This window comes from Protopterus annectens, chromosome 7.part0, assembly GCF_019279795.1.
Source record: "Protopterus annectens isolate FY-2018-M chromosome 7.part0, PAN1.0, whole genome shotgun sequence".
NCBI classification, from domain to species: Eukaryota; Metazoa; Chordata; order Ceratodontiformes; family Protopteridae; genus Protopterus; species Protopterus annectens.
The window spans coordinates 1,925,189,715-1,925,205,093 of NC_056739.1; positions in this window are offsets into that span (position 1 = coordinate 1,925,189,715).

Consider the following 15,379-nt stretch of genomic DNA (forward strand, 5'->3'; position numbering starts at 1 on the left):
ATATATATATATATATATATATATATATATATATATATATATATATATATATATATATATATATATATATATATATATATTTCTAATTGCATTTAAAAATCAAGTTAAGACAGGATCATTTTCCAGTACTGGCCATAGTTTGTTATGCAACTGAAAGTGTTATACACGAGCATTTTCAACTGATATATGAAGGATTGTGAAATAATACATTTCATGCTGATATAAGAGGTTTCCTTGTTCGACTCTCAGCTGGAGTGCCATCTGTGCAGAGTCTTCTGTGTGTCCTGCTTGTGTTCACTTGGGTTTCCTCAGGGTACTCCAATTTCCTCCAATATTGCAAAGACATGCAATAAGTGGATTGGACACACTAAATTGGCCATAGTTGTGAGTGTGCATGCAACTGCATGATGTGAAAGAATGACTGTGGCAGGGCTAGCCACCCGGCAGTATAAACCTTGGCTCTAAATGATTTTCACTGTTAAATAGACACCTTGATCCTATGTGTAAAAATGGGACAAAGGGAATGTGGATGGAAGGATGAGGATTGATGGATGAGATTAATGATGAGAAAGGACCACAGATTGTTTTCTAGATACATTCTGAGTAAAACAGGTCTGCAGTCTGCATTCTGTCTAATGCAGACATGTGACAAGGGAAAGTAAGAAGGAGCTAACACATAATTCTATCTATACAGTAACAGTGAGACCACATGACAGGAACATGTGAGCTAACACATAATTCTATCTATACAGTAACAGTGAGACCACATGACAGGAACATGTGAGCTAACACATAATTCTATCTATACAGTAACAGTGAGACCACATGACAGGAACATGTGAGCTAACACATAATTCTGTCTATACAGTAACAGTGAGACCACATGACAGGAACATGTGAGCTAACACATAATTCTATCTATACAGTAACAGTGAGACCACATGACAGGAATATGTGAGCTAACACATAATTCTATCTATACAGTAACAGTGAGAGCAGATGACAGGAACATGTGACCACTCTTTCATGGAAATGTAATTATACTTGCCAGTAGTTCTGCTGCATATATTTTAGTTTAGAAAATAAATTAGACAGTGCTTAAGGCTGTACTATAAATGCATTGCTTCTCTGCTTCTGTTTGACATAAATTGTTGCATCATGTCTCCATTAGCAGCAGTTTAGATAGTGTATAACATATCTTATGTGATAATGTGGTAATTTATTTCAATTCTGGACTGTCCTGAGGAACAGCAATGGCCGACATGAAATTGATGATAATTATGAGGCAAACTATGGCAATGCACGCGACAAGTGCTGGTGGAAGAACAAAGAAAAGCATGTGCAGTCTATGACTTCAGTAGACCTGATAGACTCACTTTTATACATGGCAAACAATTTGAACTTTAGGTGGCTTCTGCCAAGTAACAAACTGTCATTTTCATTAATGAAGAAATCAGTGGCTGCATAGATGAAATCTAAAAAGATCGTGAACATGAGTAAGGTTACTCAATAGACATCTTGAGCTGGTTCACCTCGCATCTTAGGTCAATCTATCTGTTATATTACATTGTCAAGCATGATGACAAGATTGTCTGAAATTAGAAGTGTAAAGTATTCTGATAATTTACTGGGAATACTACCACCATCAGACTAATAGTTATATCTTTTAAAGTATGTGTACAGCTATGAGAAGTAAATCAGATCCATACTGTTCTAACTTTATAAAAATTCTTCGTAGGACACAACTAAAGTGAAATATCATAAGACAAATTAGTGGATGTTTTTAGTAAACAAGATGCAGCAATAAAATTGAATTGTACCTGTGAAATATGAGATAGATGTATAAGCATTTTTCAGATTTTCATAAGAATTAGCTGCCAAGTGCAGAAGTGAAAAACATGCACAAGTGTCCATTTTGTGGAGCATTTGCAGATTTATTCTGCACTTACTGGAATGTTTTGTGAAGGAATGAGATAAGACAGAAAACTATGGACTTTCTGAATCAAAACTAAATTTAGCATTTGCTGTGTTTGAGAAAGAGCACAGCAGATGTCAGAAAGTCTGTGTAAAATGATTTTAAAAACAGATGACCAGCTGAGTTTCAGGAAAATGTATCTGATGTCATTAAACCAGTTTAGAAAAAAAGATGACCGAAAGAAGAAAAAAGTTGTTCCATCTGCTGTCACCTAAAATATATTACTTATTGCTATGTTTACGATGAAATTTTATTCCAGTCCTTCAATGAGAAAATATGTAGAAAAGGTGTTTAATAAAGTCAGCTTAGATGTTAGGAATAGAGCAATGGTAGGATATACATTTTCTGAAAGAATGGTAGGGTTAGTTAGCATGTGAAGGGTCAGATGTAAGAACTATGTTTAGAGGGCCCTCTTTGATAAGCTGTATTTGAACAGATTAAAAAGTTAGAGAAAAACTCTAGGAAAGGAAATTTAATGTTGGGGAACATTTTGAGACAGTTTAAAGCCCTTTCAGCATATAACATTGATGAAGACAAACAAAAGCTATAAAATCTATGTACCCCTACATTAACTGATTCAGCAAACCCACATTTATGGGACTATAATACCATGAAAATATTTATGTATATGGATTAAAAAAAAAAAGATTCTGCTTTGACAGATTAGGATATGTGGGACGAGACTAAAGGAAAGATATAACAAAAACTGAGAAAACAGAAGTTATTGCTTATGGATATGGACAGTAAGACACAAGCAGTGAAAAATTTTAAGTTCTTTGCTTTCATAAGCAGGTTGGACATATTTTTATTAACTAGAGGAGAAGTTCTGGATGATAAGTAATAATGAGCTGATGGAATTTATTTGGGAAGAAAGAGGTAAAGAGTTAAGTGAGATACAGTGGATATAAAAAGTGTACACACCCCTGCTAGGTTTTTGTGATTTTAATAAATGAGACCACAATAAATCATTTCAAAACTTTTCTCACCTTTAATATGACCTATAACCTGTACAATTCAACTGAAAAACAAACAAATCTGTTAGGGGAAAAAATATAAAAAATAAAAAAGTACAATAAGCTGGCTGCATAAGTGTGCACACCCTTAAACTAATACTTTGTTGATACTTTTGATTTAATTACAGCACTCAGTCTTCTTGGGTACACACCTGCCATCAATTAAAGAGACTCTGATTAATCCCAAATAAAGTTCATCTGTCCTAGTAGGATGTTTGAGACATTTACTCAGTTGCCTATTGCAGCAAAAGTCGTGGTTTGCAGAGAGCTTACAAAGCATCAAAGGGATCTCATTGTTGAAAGGTATTAGTCAGGAGAAGGGTACAAAAAATGTCCAGAGCATTGGATATACCATGGAACACAGTGAAGACAGTCATCAAAAAGTGGAGAAAATATGGGACAACAGGGATGTTGCAAAGAACTGGACGTCCCTCCAGAATTGATGAAAAGACAAGATGAAAACTGGTCAGGGAGGCTGCCAAGAGACCTACAGCAGCACTGAAGTAGCTGCAGGAATTTCTGACAATTATTGGTTGTGTACTACATGTCACAACAATCTCCCGTATTCTCCATATGTCTGGACTATGGGGTAGGGTTGCAAAACAGAAGCCTTTTCTTACACAGAAAAACATCCAGTCCTGGCTAAAATTTGCAAAACAATATATCAAGTCTTCCAAAAGCAAGTAGAAAAATGTGTTAGGGTCTGATGAGACTATGGTTGAACTTTTTGGCCACAACTCCAAAAGATATGTTTGGCACCAAAACAATTACACACAGTGAATCATGGTGGTGGCAGTACCATGCTTTGGGGTTGCTTTTCTTCAGCTGGAACTGGGGCTAGAGTCAAGGTGGAGGGAATTATGAACATTTCCAAATACCAGTCACTTTTGGCCCAAAACCTTCAGGCATCTGCTAGAAAGCTGAAGATGAAGAGGGATTTCACCTTTCAACATAACAATGACCCCAAGCATACATCCAAATCAACAAAAGAATGGCTTCACCAGAAGAAAATTAAAGTTTTAAAATGGCCCAACCAGAGACCAGACCTTAATCCAATAGAAAATCTGGGGTGTGACCTGAAGAGGGCTGTGCACAAGAGATCCCCTAGAAATCTGACAGATTTGGAGCACTTTTGCAAGGAAGAGTGGGCAAATATTGCCAAGTTAAGGTGTGCCATGCTGATAGACTCCTACCCAAGAAGAATAAATGGTGTAATTAAATCAAAAGGTGCTTCAACAAAGTATTAGTTTAATGGTGTGCACACTTATGCAACCAGCTTATTCTACGTTTTTTATTTTTTATATTTTTTTCTTTGCTTTTCAATTGAATTGTGCAGGTTATAAGTCACATTAAAGGTGGGAAAAGTTTTGACATGATTTATTGTGGTCTCATTTTTTATATCACAAAAACCTGCCATTTTAACAGGGGTGTGTACACTTTTTTATATCCATGGTATGTTGTTTCTGCCTATAGAACATGATGGCTCAGGATTACCTGATTTGAACAAATACTTTAGAGCTACACAGTCACGGTTCATATGCGTAACTCAAGCAGAAAGTTATACATCAGAGTAGAATTGGATGAAGTTAAACAGTCGTGAGTTTACGAAACAAAGAGAAAGAAGAATTTTATATGCAGTTCTCAAGGAGAAAAACAACCATATGGAATATTATAATCATACAGTAGCAGAAAGTATTGCAAAAACTAAGCCAACATGGGAATGGAGAAAAAAGATTTTGCCAGTAGAGATGACTGCAAGTAGGGTACAGAAACTGGGCCAAAGGGACTGGAATTTATTGGAGAGAATTAGCAAAGGAGCCAAGGTAGTGAAAACAAATAGCTAGAGATGAAAAGGTGATAGTGTGGGATGAGGTCAAACAGAACAATGGACTGCAGGATAGAGACTGCCTTCCCTACAACATACTGATATCAAAGGATAAGCAAAGAGAAAGGGATAGGGAGTTTTTATTGAGTCTAGAAATAAACTGTTGTTAAAAAAGAGATAACTATTAAGGCATATAAAAATTGCATTCTAACTTCAAGAATAAATCAGAGGTTGCTAGAAAAATTGGAAAGAAAGACTAGAAAGGCAAGTTACAATGGAACAATGGGAACACATCTATATGGCTCAAACATATGCAAAATAGTCTAAAAGGTTTAAATTTTGTGCTTGGAAATGCTTGCACAGGTATTTTATACCTCAAGCAAGCTTCAGGCAATTTTTCTCAGGTGTATAGCAAATGCTGGAGATGTGATGGGAAAGAGAGAAGTAATTGGGAACATGTTTTGGGAGTGAAACAAAATGGCAATTTTGAAAGATTCTCTACAAAGTACCTTGCCAGAATTGTTGGTGGACCAAGTAGCTGTAACTAAAGATGTGAATCATTTGAGCTGGAACAGGAACACCATCATCAACACCTTGTTTCCCCATTTGTTTTTCATGAAATCTGGGTTTGGAGTTGTGTCATTACGTCATTTGATTCAATACCACACTCCTACCTTCTTCAGTAGTCATGCCTGACTGTTGCAAGGCTTCTCTCTCACAATCTATGTACCTCTTTGCAGGATGCCCTCATTTCCTTATGCCATCATCCTGTCTGTCCCAAATCATCTTCACCAGATTGTCTTCTACTCTTTTGCACTTGTGCCCAAACCACCATAATCTGTTCTTTTTAACCTTCTTTGCAATTGGATCTATGTTGGCTTCTGCTCTGATGTCCTCATTTCTTCATTTGTCCAACAGCGTGCATTCTCAGGCACTTCCACTCCATAACCTCTAGCTTTATCAACTACTCTGCCTTTATTCCCCAATTTTTTTTCTACCATACAGAAGAACTCATCATACCATTGCTTTGTACACCTTATTTTTTCAGCTTCTTTGGCATTCTTCTGTCATATACTACCCCTGACACTCTCTACCAGGTGGCTGCAACCAGTCTAATTAAATCTTTGACCTCCTTATTCATTCAGCTATCCTTCCCAGATACCTGAAGCTGTTAACCTGTTCGACTGTCTTCCATTATATCTCAATTCTCTGCTTCTGATTACTCCCATTTTCTGCCATTGCAACTGTTGTATCTGTATGCATTTTCATCCCATGTGCCATTGGTTTTGCATTCCATTCCCTCATCATTTGCTAATGTTCTTATTCCGTATGCCTGTATCATCACATTGTGTGTATACAGCAACTTTGTTTATCTGTCCCCTTTGACTTGTTTATTAATGTAGTCCATCATTAGTACAAACAGTAGTAGTCTCAGAGCTGAACCTTGATGCACTATCACTGAAAACCATTTTGTGAGACTGAACACTGTTCGCACTTGTGTCTGTGGATCCTTGTACTTTGCCTGCACTAACTTTCCTAATGTTTCCTGAACTTTGAACCATTGTAAAACTGTCCACACCATCTTCACTGGGACATTGTCATATGCTTTCACCAAGTCTAGGCATACCTAATTGAACTCTTTTCTAACTTCTACCCTCTTCTTAGCTATCTGTTTCACTGCAAATACCTAGGTGGTTATGCTGCATCCAGATCTGAAGCTAAACTACTCATCTTCCATCTCACTTTCTACTACTGTCTGTATTCATTTATCAATCATCCTTTCCAGCAGTTTCATGCAGTGTGATAAGCCTCTGAAACCTCTGTGAAATCCACAGATGTGAATGCCTTCTTTGTTCTTGTACACGGACACCATAATACTTATTCTCCAGTCATCTGGGATATACCTTTCTCCCTATACTAGTACAAGTACTCTCAGAAAGAATTTCTCCCTTAACTCACCCAATATCTTGATCATATCTGCTGTGATCACATCTGAGCTTGCTTCTTTTCCTGATGTCATTTTCCTTGCAGCTGTTCTGGAATGGGCCACTCTTTTTTTAAAGCTGTGTCTGTGGCAGTATGGCCTCTGTGGTGTTTTCTTCATTCAGAGGCTGCTGGAAGTACTTCTACTTTTGATGCCCTGTGGCCTTACTAGCAGGTTGTTGCTGGCCTCCTTGATGAAGGGTGCCTGATAACTATAACTTTATCTTTCTATCTTTGCCTTGCATCCTGACAAAATTTATTTCTGCCATTTGCTGAGTCACTTTACAGAAGTTGGTACAATGTTCCTGATCCCTTGTCCTTTGCTACTGCAACTGCTCTCTTGCTTCTTTGCTAGCCAACCAGTATTCTTTCTTAGCTTTGTCCTTCCTTTTTCTCTCTCACTTTATCATGCACTCCTTTCTTTTGATGACTTCCTGGACTTCTACATTCTACCACTTTCTTTATGTACCATATTTTCATTCCTAGTTCAACTGTATATCTGTTCTATAGACTACAAGCTTGTTGTTTTGAGGAGCTAACATTATTCTTCAACTACACATTATTTCCTCTTCTTTCTTAGGTGATAGAACCATGGCTACTTCTTTGAACTGTTGTGCTACCTCTCCAGTTAACTTCCAGGTCTTCAGCCCAGTCTTTGTTGACCTCAGAGCCTTCTCTGATCACTGCTTGCTGCTGATTGTGGCAACCAGTGGTTTATGATGTGGACTGGCTTTTCAATGTGTATGACTTGGAAATTACTGATTCTAATCCAATGCCTTTCCATACTAGGAGCAAGTTAATCTGAGTGTACTTATAACAAGTCATCCCAAATGCAAAGAGAGATGTTTTTTCTAATAAAGTCTGTGGATTCCAGTATAAAAGACTCTGCTTCAATAACTATGGGTTTTAAGATGACTTCAAAAAATGTTTGTGGGCTCAGTGATGGAATTCCCACTGCTAAAACTGGGTAAAATACTGGGTTAAGTTTCCTCTTTTGTGACTTCAGGGTCCTCAAAATTTATGATAATTTGGATTTTTCCATGTACAGAAACCTCATAATTATTTTTATGTAAATTTTCAGTCAATCTTATTCTAGTAATGAGTCGAGGGTTTGATTACATACTTCAATAACATACTCAAAAGTGATTTCTGTACAGAAATCAGGACTATTCAAAAAGCAAAAAGAAAGGAACTCCACATAATCCTTGTGGTCAACAATAACTAAGTAACCCCATGTTAGCTTCATTATTTAATCATATGGTATTCACCAAGTTTCTTTATCTGTAAAGGCTTCAGGGGCTATCAGATTGTAAAACAGGTGCCTAAATGGTTTGCTGGGTATCTTTATCTTTCATGGGATATTTAAAAGGTAAAGAAAAAAAATATGAGTTTGTTGGTTAAAATAAGTATGTTTGGATCATATTGAGAGCTCCTTTTCAATTATGCTTCTACAACTATAAGATTTAAATTTCTAAGAAATAGTTTCAATGCTCACACTATTATTAAATACTCTGCCCTGTAGTTGGACATGAAGGTAAAGTCCATCTCTGAAACCTTAAGAACTGTAGTAAAACATATGTATTGATAAGTTTAAGATTTCGTATTTCTGACATCTCTTCTTTGCACCTGTATCCATAATAACCAGTACCTGACCCTTTTCACTTTCTAAGCTTCAGTGCATTGAAGAGGACGGGCTGTCTACTAGCAGCATGTGACCTAGCATATTGCCCAGCACCAGTATGATGTATTTGGAGCGTGCTAGGAGATAAGTTACCTTGATGGAATTTTGTCTCTCACTGGTTTAACTGAAAATGACCTTCTGTGGATGCATTGTGGCTTGAGGCTTCAGTACTGATCTCTGGGATTATTGCATCCTAATGTCACTAAAGGGGAGTTTTAATGAAGCCCTTAGGGAGACTGACATCAGTGAACCCTGTACTAAAAATGAACCTGGCCATTAGAGTACTGATGGGGGTTGTCAGTGACTATTTCCTTCCCTCTGTTTGTCAAGGTCTCAGAGTGGGGCTAATCTAGTTCTTGGTTTAATATCAATCTGTAATATATTTCCTTGTATTTGTAGTAGTATTCAGGAGCTCTGATAAATATCTCGATTGTCTTATTTATGGGAAAAGTTTCATGTTTTTGAAGGATGTTGTTATAATAATATGATATGGTGTTAGACAAGGGCAGACTCTTGATGTCACTTTCAAGGGGATTCAAACATTTTTTTCAATAATTTTTATTTTCATTTTACATTTGCAAAAACCATAACCATTCCATAAGGGGATTCAAAATTTAAAGTACTGAAGCTTGTTTCCTTCTGTCATGTAATAATAAAATACTAATGTGTTCCAAACAAACTTTCTCATGCACATCCCTTCATAAAGACATATGGTTGCCATCCATATCTAATCATAACTGATGCATGTGAAGTCAAAATCACTCAAGGCACCCTTGTATGCATCAGACTTCCTTGCAGACACTGTAACATGTTGGATCTCAAAAAATGGATCCTGCGTTAATACAATGAGTGCTACAGTGTATAATGTGGGAACACTCACAAACAAGCACTTGTCAATAAATTGAATTAGTTAGTGAGTTAGTTACCCTGGTACTTTGTTAACAAGGCAAAAATTGCCAATTTATTGTGTATAAAAGTAAGTAAATAGCCTGGAGAGTGTGAGTCAGTTAGTTAGTCCATTATCTGAGGAACAGTTCAGAAGAAGAGTCTAGAGGTGTGGAAATTCCAGCCCATTCAGTGTAAAAAGCAGAGTTATATCTTGGTCACCAAGGCCTGGATGAGAAAAAGTCAGTTCATACAGCTTTCCTTGACTTGGCCAAGGACTTTGACACAATCCCCCACTCGGGCATCATCAAAAAGCTAACACAACTTATCCATATCTCTACAGGTGGGTGACCAACTGTCTTACCAATATGGCCCACAAGGTCAAAATAGGTGTCTCTACATCCGGCAGTAGATCTGTCAATAGTGGTGCTCCCCAGGGTTCTGTTCTGGGACCCCTGCTGTTTGGCATCTACTTCTCAGAGGTCCAAGCAAAGACAAAAGTCCTGTGGCTGACCAATTTGCAGATGACTGTATGTTGGGTGCTGTCATTGACTCCCCAAATGATGTTAACATATTGCAAGAGGGACTCACAGCAGCAGATAACTAGTGCCAAGGACATGGCCTTAAGTTAAATACAAAAAAAATGTATGATCATACCATTTAGCAAAAACATGGCCCGTACTGATTACTGCATCAACAGCATCCCGATAAGCACACAACCTATGGTGACAGAACTGGGTACTCAGGTTGACAACAATCTCACAATCAGCCATCATGTAACTGTAGTGGTCAGAAAAGCCTTTTACTTGGTTCATCTCACAAGTAAAGGGATTGCATCCAGAAAAAAAGTTTATTACCTCCTTGTAAACCTCCTTCATTCAGCCAATAATTGAGTATAATACCCTATTTGGTATGTACCTCTCCAAACACCTGCACCAACTGGAAAGGCCACAGAAATGCCTCACAAACAGAATCCATGGCCTCCAATACCTGTCCTAAGTAGACAGGTTCAAATCACTATCACTCTACTCGGTATCATACAGATTGCTCAGAGGTGATCTGTGTCTTGCCTACAAGGCGATATCGGACCCTACCCTACTAGAGATGGCCCATATCAGTAAGTCTTACTCCTCATGTATTACCCACTTGAAAGGTCTAAATCTAATATGTGACATCAACAAAACCTGCTGGAGAGACAGGTTTGTCTCCCAGAGGCTGCACCATCTCTGGAATAGACTACCCATGCATGTCAAACAGAGTACCTTGCTGACTCTCTTCAAGTACAACTTTGATGACTGGATGAGAAACCACAAATTTTTCCCAGGGGTTCCACCTGTGTCCCTCACTGACAGGGGTGACAGGTGCTGACTAAGGTTTTTTTGGGGGGATAAACTCTTGGCTAGGCTTGTAAGGGCCCCAGGGCCATTAGCCTAGTAACCTCCTATGATCTTATGATCCTATGAGAAGTGACATTGCTGCTCAGCTACAATTAAGGCCTAGTTGAGGTCTGAAATATGGACGTTTAAATACACATACTGGGCAGAAGACAAAGACAAACTGAAATGCGTTGAGAAAATGTATGTATAATTCTGAAAAGACAAGAGGTGCTGTTTTTATTCTGTTTGCATTTTTGTCCCAATTAGAGTAAAAAAGTTCTTGAAAGTGAACTACTGGCCTCTTTGGTATATCCATTGGATATGGATTTGTAATATGCCCATTGCTTAAAGGGTCTGGAGATTTTTTAAGAAAATGCTTAAGTCCATCAATTTTCGCAAGTGCACATGTGGGAGCTTTGCTTCTGTTTCTGCTACTGCCTTTTTTCTGATTGAAGTCCTTAATTACTGAACAAATGGTAGTGGTGGAGGAGAAACTATCATGGGGAGGGAGGCTAATATTTGGTGAGTCACCTTAAAAGACTATCAAGGATAAAACAAAAACTGGTAGCTAAACCTAGGAATGTATGTATGTGCACCATTCTCAAACAACATACAAAAATAAAAGCACACACTGAAAAGCAGATAAGGAATGGATGCAGGTCATTTTAATAGCCAGCAAATAGAGCAAAACATAATTTGGACTGATTAAACTTTGCAGAAAAACATTATTATAACTTTGGATTATGGAAACTAACTAAAATAAGATACAGTCAGATGCTTTATTCTGATGGTCCACGCTTACCTCAAGGCTGCAGAATGTCCGATCAGTAACTTGCAGTTCCTGCCATAAAATCTGTTGTGTGACAGGTTTTTGAGCTTAAGATGACATTTATTGGAGGAATATTCATTAAGGGCTGCAGGGTGAAAAGAGTTTGATAAGATCTGCCATTTTAGTTCTTTAAATAGTTGAAATCAGTGTCTGCAGTTTGAAGATATATGTCCTCTAGGATGTCAAAAGAAAAACTGGTTGAATGTCCTAAGGAAAATGAGTGCATATAAAGGGTATTCTGACCAGTAAATGTTATAAGTAGTGAAATGTGTACAAGGTAATGACATCTGATAGGATGTTTTCTATTATACAATGACAGGCCATTAACATTTAAAAATGAGCACACTGATTGGTCCGCCCAACCAATGTGCATGTTGTACATCAAGCATATACCAACAGAAAAAAGTCTGGTCGCACAGACTTTCTTCTATTACTATATGTTATATAAATTCTAGTTTTCTTTAATTTAAAAAAAAAAAAAGTAGAAATCCAGAGACTTCAAAAGAATGAGAGAGAGAGAGAGAGACAGAACAGAGAAAATGCAAGGATAATCAGGAACATTATGCAAAAACTAGAGAAACATACCTGATTATCCTAATATTCTCTCTGTCCCTTTTCTCTCATACATTTGAAGTCTCCGGATTTCAATAAAAAAAAAAAAAAAAAAAAAAAGCAAAGAACTTCCTTTCTCCTTTGCTTCCTTTCCACAGCACTGATGTACTGCATAAGCATAGGAACATTAAGCCCCATACGCATGCACAGTACATCAAGAAAGCCCCATGATACCAAGAGGAAATGCAGAAGAGCACCATGGCACCATTATACAAGGACATTATTTAAGAAAAGTAAATAACTTTTTCTTAAATTATGTAATTTTATAATAGCAATAACTCATGGCTGTGTATGGATAATGCTGATTTACCCATGGCTGGCATTGATTGGTCACTCGGGCTTCACCATTGTGACCAAACCACACCAACCATGGGTAAATCCAGCATCACTGGCATCCAGTTATGGGTTATTGCTTCTAGAACTAATTGAGAATCCACAACTGCAAGTCAGGGATAGTTCTTAAGCATCTGAAACTCTAAACTAACCATGTGATTAAAATCATTTTATTTAAAACAACCAAGCACTGCAAAATACTGTTGCTCATGTTGCAGAGTAGATGGAATAAATAACTGTGTGTCCGTATATAAAAAATTGTGTATAAATAAAATATATAAAAAAAAATATAAAAAATATAGTGTAAATAAACAACAATATGAAATTTTTCTATGTATATATGTATGAGTAAATAAATATAAGTGTGTGGAGAAAGTATATGAAAATATAAATGTATGGAACTGGAAACAACAAATCAACACTCATGAATAAATTAATTGCATGTGTTGAAATGGAACTCATAAACAGACACAAGTTACAAGAGATAAACAATATATGAACAACATCTATAAAATCTAAAAAATCTATACAAATGCATGGTCATGTACTATCCAAAATGTGTATATAAAACTGTCATATAGAATAAATGTAAATGTAATATAAAACAAGCAAAATCAAATAATATATGTGTATACACTGTCACTAAAATCAGACATGGTTCAAAGCATCACCAGCATCCAGTTATGGGTTATTGCTATACAAACCTTTTAGAACTAACTGAGAATCCACAACTGCAAGTCAGTGATAGTTCTTAAGGAGTATAGCATGGAATATAAAATGCAATATAATTGATATGTGTTTACTCTAAGCACCATGGGTGGATTCTAGTCTAGATTATCAATTTCTACCTTTAGAAGATGTTCACACTGTTATCAAGCAACATCCACAAAGGCATTTTGTTCTATTCCGGATTGACAGTGAATAACATTGTTATGGTTACGATGCCTAGGACCCTGAAGAATAGTATCACTTCCATAAAAACAAGTCTAACATAGCATCTAAGTAAGGTTGCATGAGTTTAACCTCACAGACAAGACCTGAATACAGATCATCCAAGTTAAAAGTTCATAAATAAATAAAATTATGATATTAACTTGACCTTTACTATGGAGTCCTGACATAGTGAGATTTAGGGACTTCATTTGGTTGCTGCCATATGGACAGGTCATTTTTTTTTATTTAGTGCTCTACACGGGGAAATGTCAATGGACAAACTTTCAAATCTTTTTCATCTGAATATGATTTTTTTCGTATAGCCAGTGTGTCTAGCAGCTCCTTTCAATGTATCATAGCTGCATGCAGGGACAAATTGCAGAAATTTCTAATATTCAATCACAAGGTCTTTCTGGGTATTTCTGATAGAGTTCAAATACGCCCTCATTTGCACACAGTCAGAATAATAGATTAGTTATGAATTATTTTATTATTCAAGATCAGACTGATTCCATTTAGCTTTCTTTGGAGCACCTCTAAATCAATGAGACTTCAACGTTCTTGATGTTGTTTTTTTGCCATTCACAAAAAGATTCTTGTATTTTCAACTGGGTAACCTAAGAGTATAGTCGGTCTCATGGTCTAGCAATCATTATACCTGTTTAACTTGGACATGTCTCTGATTAGGTTACCCATTTGTTTATTTGTTTATTTACATACAAACTTACATGCATTTGCTAGTCAGGTAGGAGGACTGGACCATGGACCCTTTTCAGCCATGACACATATTTGTATCAAACAAAATTAAATATTAGTTGCATAGCTTATTGCAATGCACAAAATAGTATGGAAATCATGCTTTCATATCATGGCAAAGAGTTTACAATTTTGCATAAAGTGAAAATGTTCAAGTGTTAAGAAAGAATACATGTAATCAGTTGCAAATTACCTAGTTCATTGCTAAAGAGTGCTGAACTTACCCAACTGCAGACAATATCTAATCTGACCAAAACTCCTATTGAACCAATGCCTTGTCAATGACATTATCAGTGATCCTGTGCTATAGGGGCAAGCCTACTACCAGGCCATTTCCGGACTACAGGCTACTTCTTTGTGCACCTGCTTTTTCAACTAGTGCTCATGGATGTTGCACTGATCAAAAGCTTTGCAAGCTTACAAGGGGGGGGGGGGTGCAGAGGTTAGAAAGCAAATTGAGTAAAACATGCCTTCAAGCCTAGAACCGATAATTAATTTTCAGTCAACCAGTCAGGACTTTTTTGTCAAAAGGTAATGTTTTTGTCTGCCAAGAATTTTGTAACACCAATCTGTACAGCAATGCTCTTCTTGATCATATGCTGGCTATGTATTTCAGCCTGCTTGCAGTTACTGATGGTATTTTTTGCTTCACAGAGTGAAGCTGCAGAATGGTTCGCCATGGATATATTTGCCTACATACTAGGTGTGGTGAAATCCTTAATGCTTCCATAATTTTGCCAATAATCCTGACTAGATACTGCTTGATTATATTTGAAATGGAACTGATGTCTTCTGCTCTTTCCACCTACTGAGTGTTGGTTCATTGTCCAATCCTATTCATACAGTCTTTCCAGTAATATTTAGACCACTATTTCCAGATAGTATGATCTTTTATCTTTCACCTTCATTAACAGATGGTATAATAACAACTCCTTTTTAAGAAGTGCCATCTAGATCTGCACAACTTGGAAGAAATATCACCAGTCACAAACACTCTTTTTATTCATAAAGTAAATGAGAAATAAATTCCATTCATTTGGAGTCATACCTTTATTTGTCTGGCATCTTAGTGCCTTATGTAGCTTATTTTTAAATGCAACAAATCATTGAGTGCACCTTTTACAAGAGCTATTAATGACCTTTCCATTAGTGAAAAGTCATCAGTTCTGTTCCTTCAT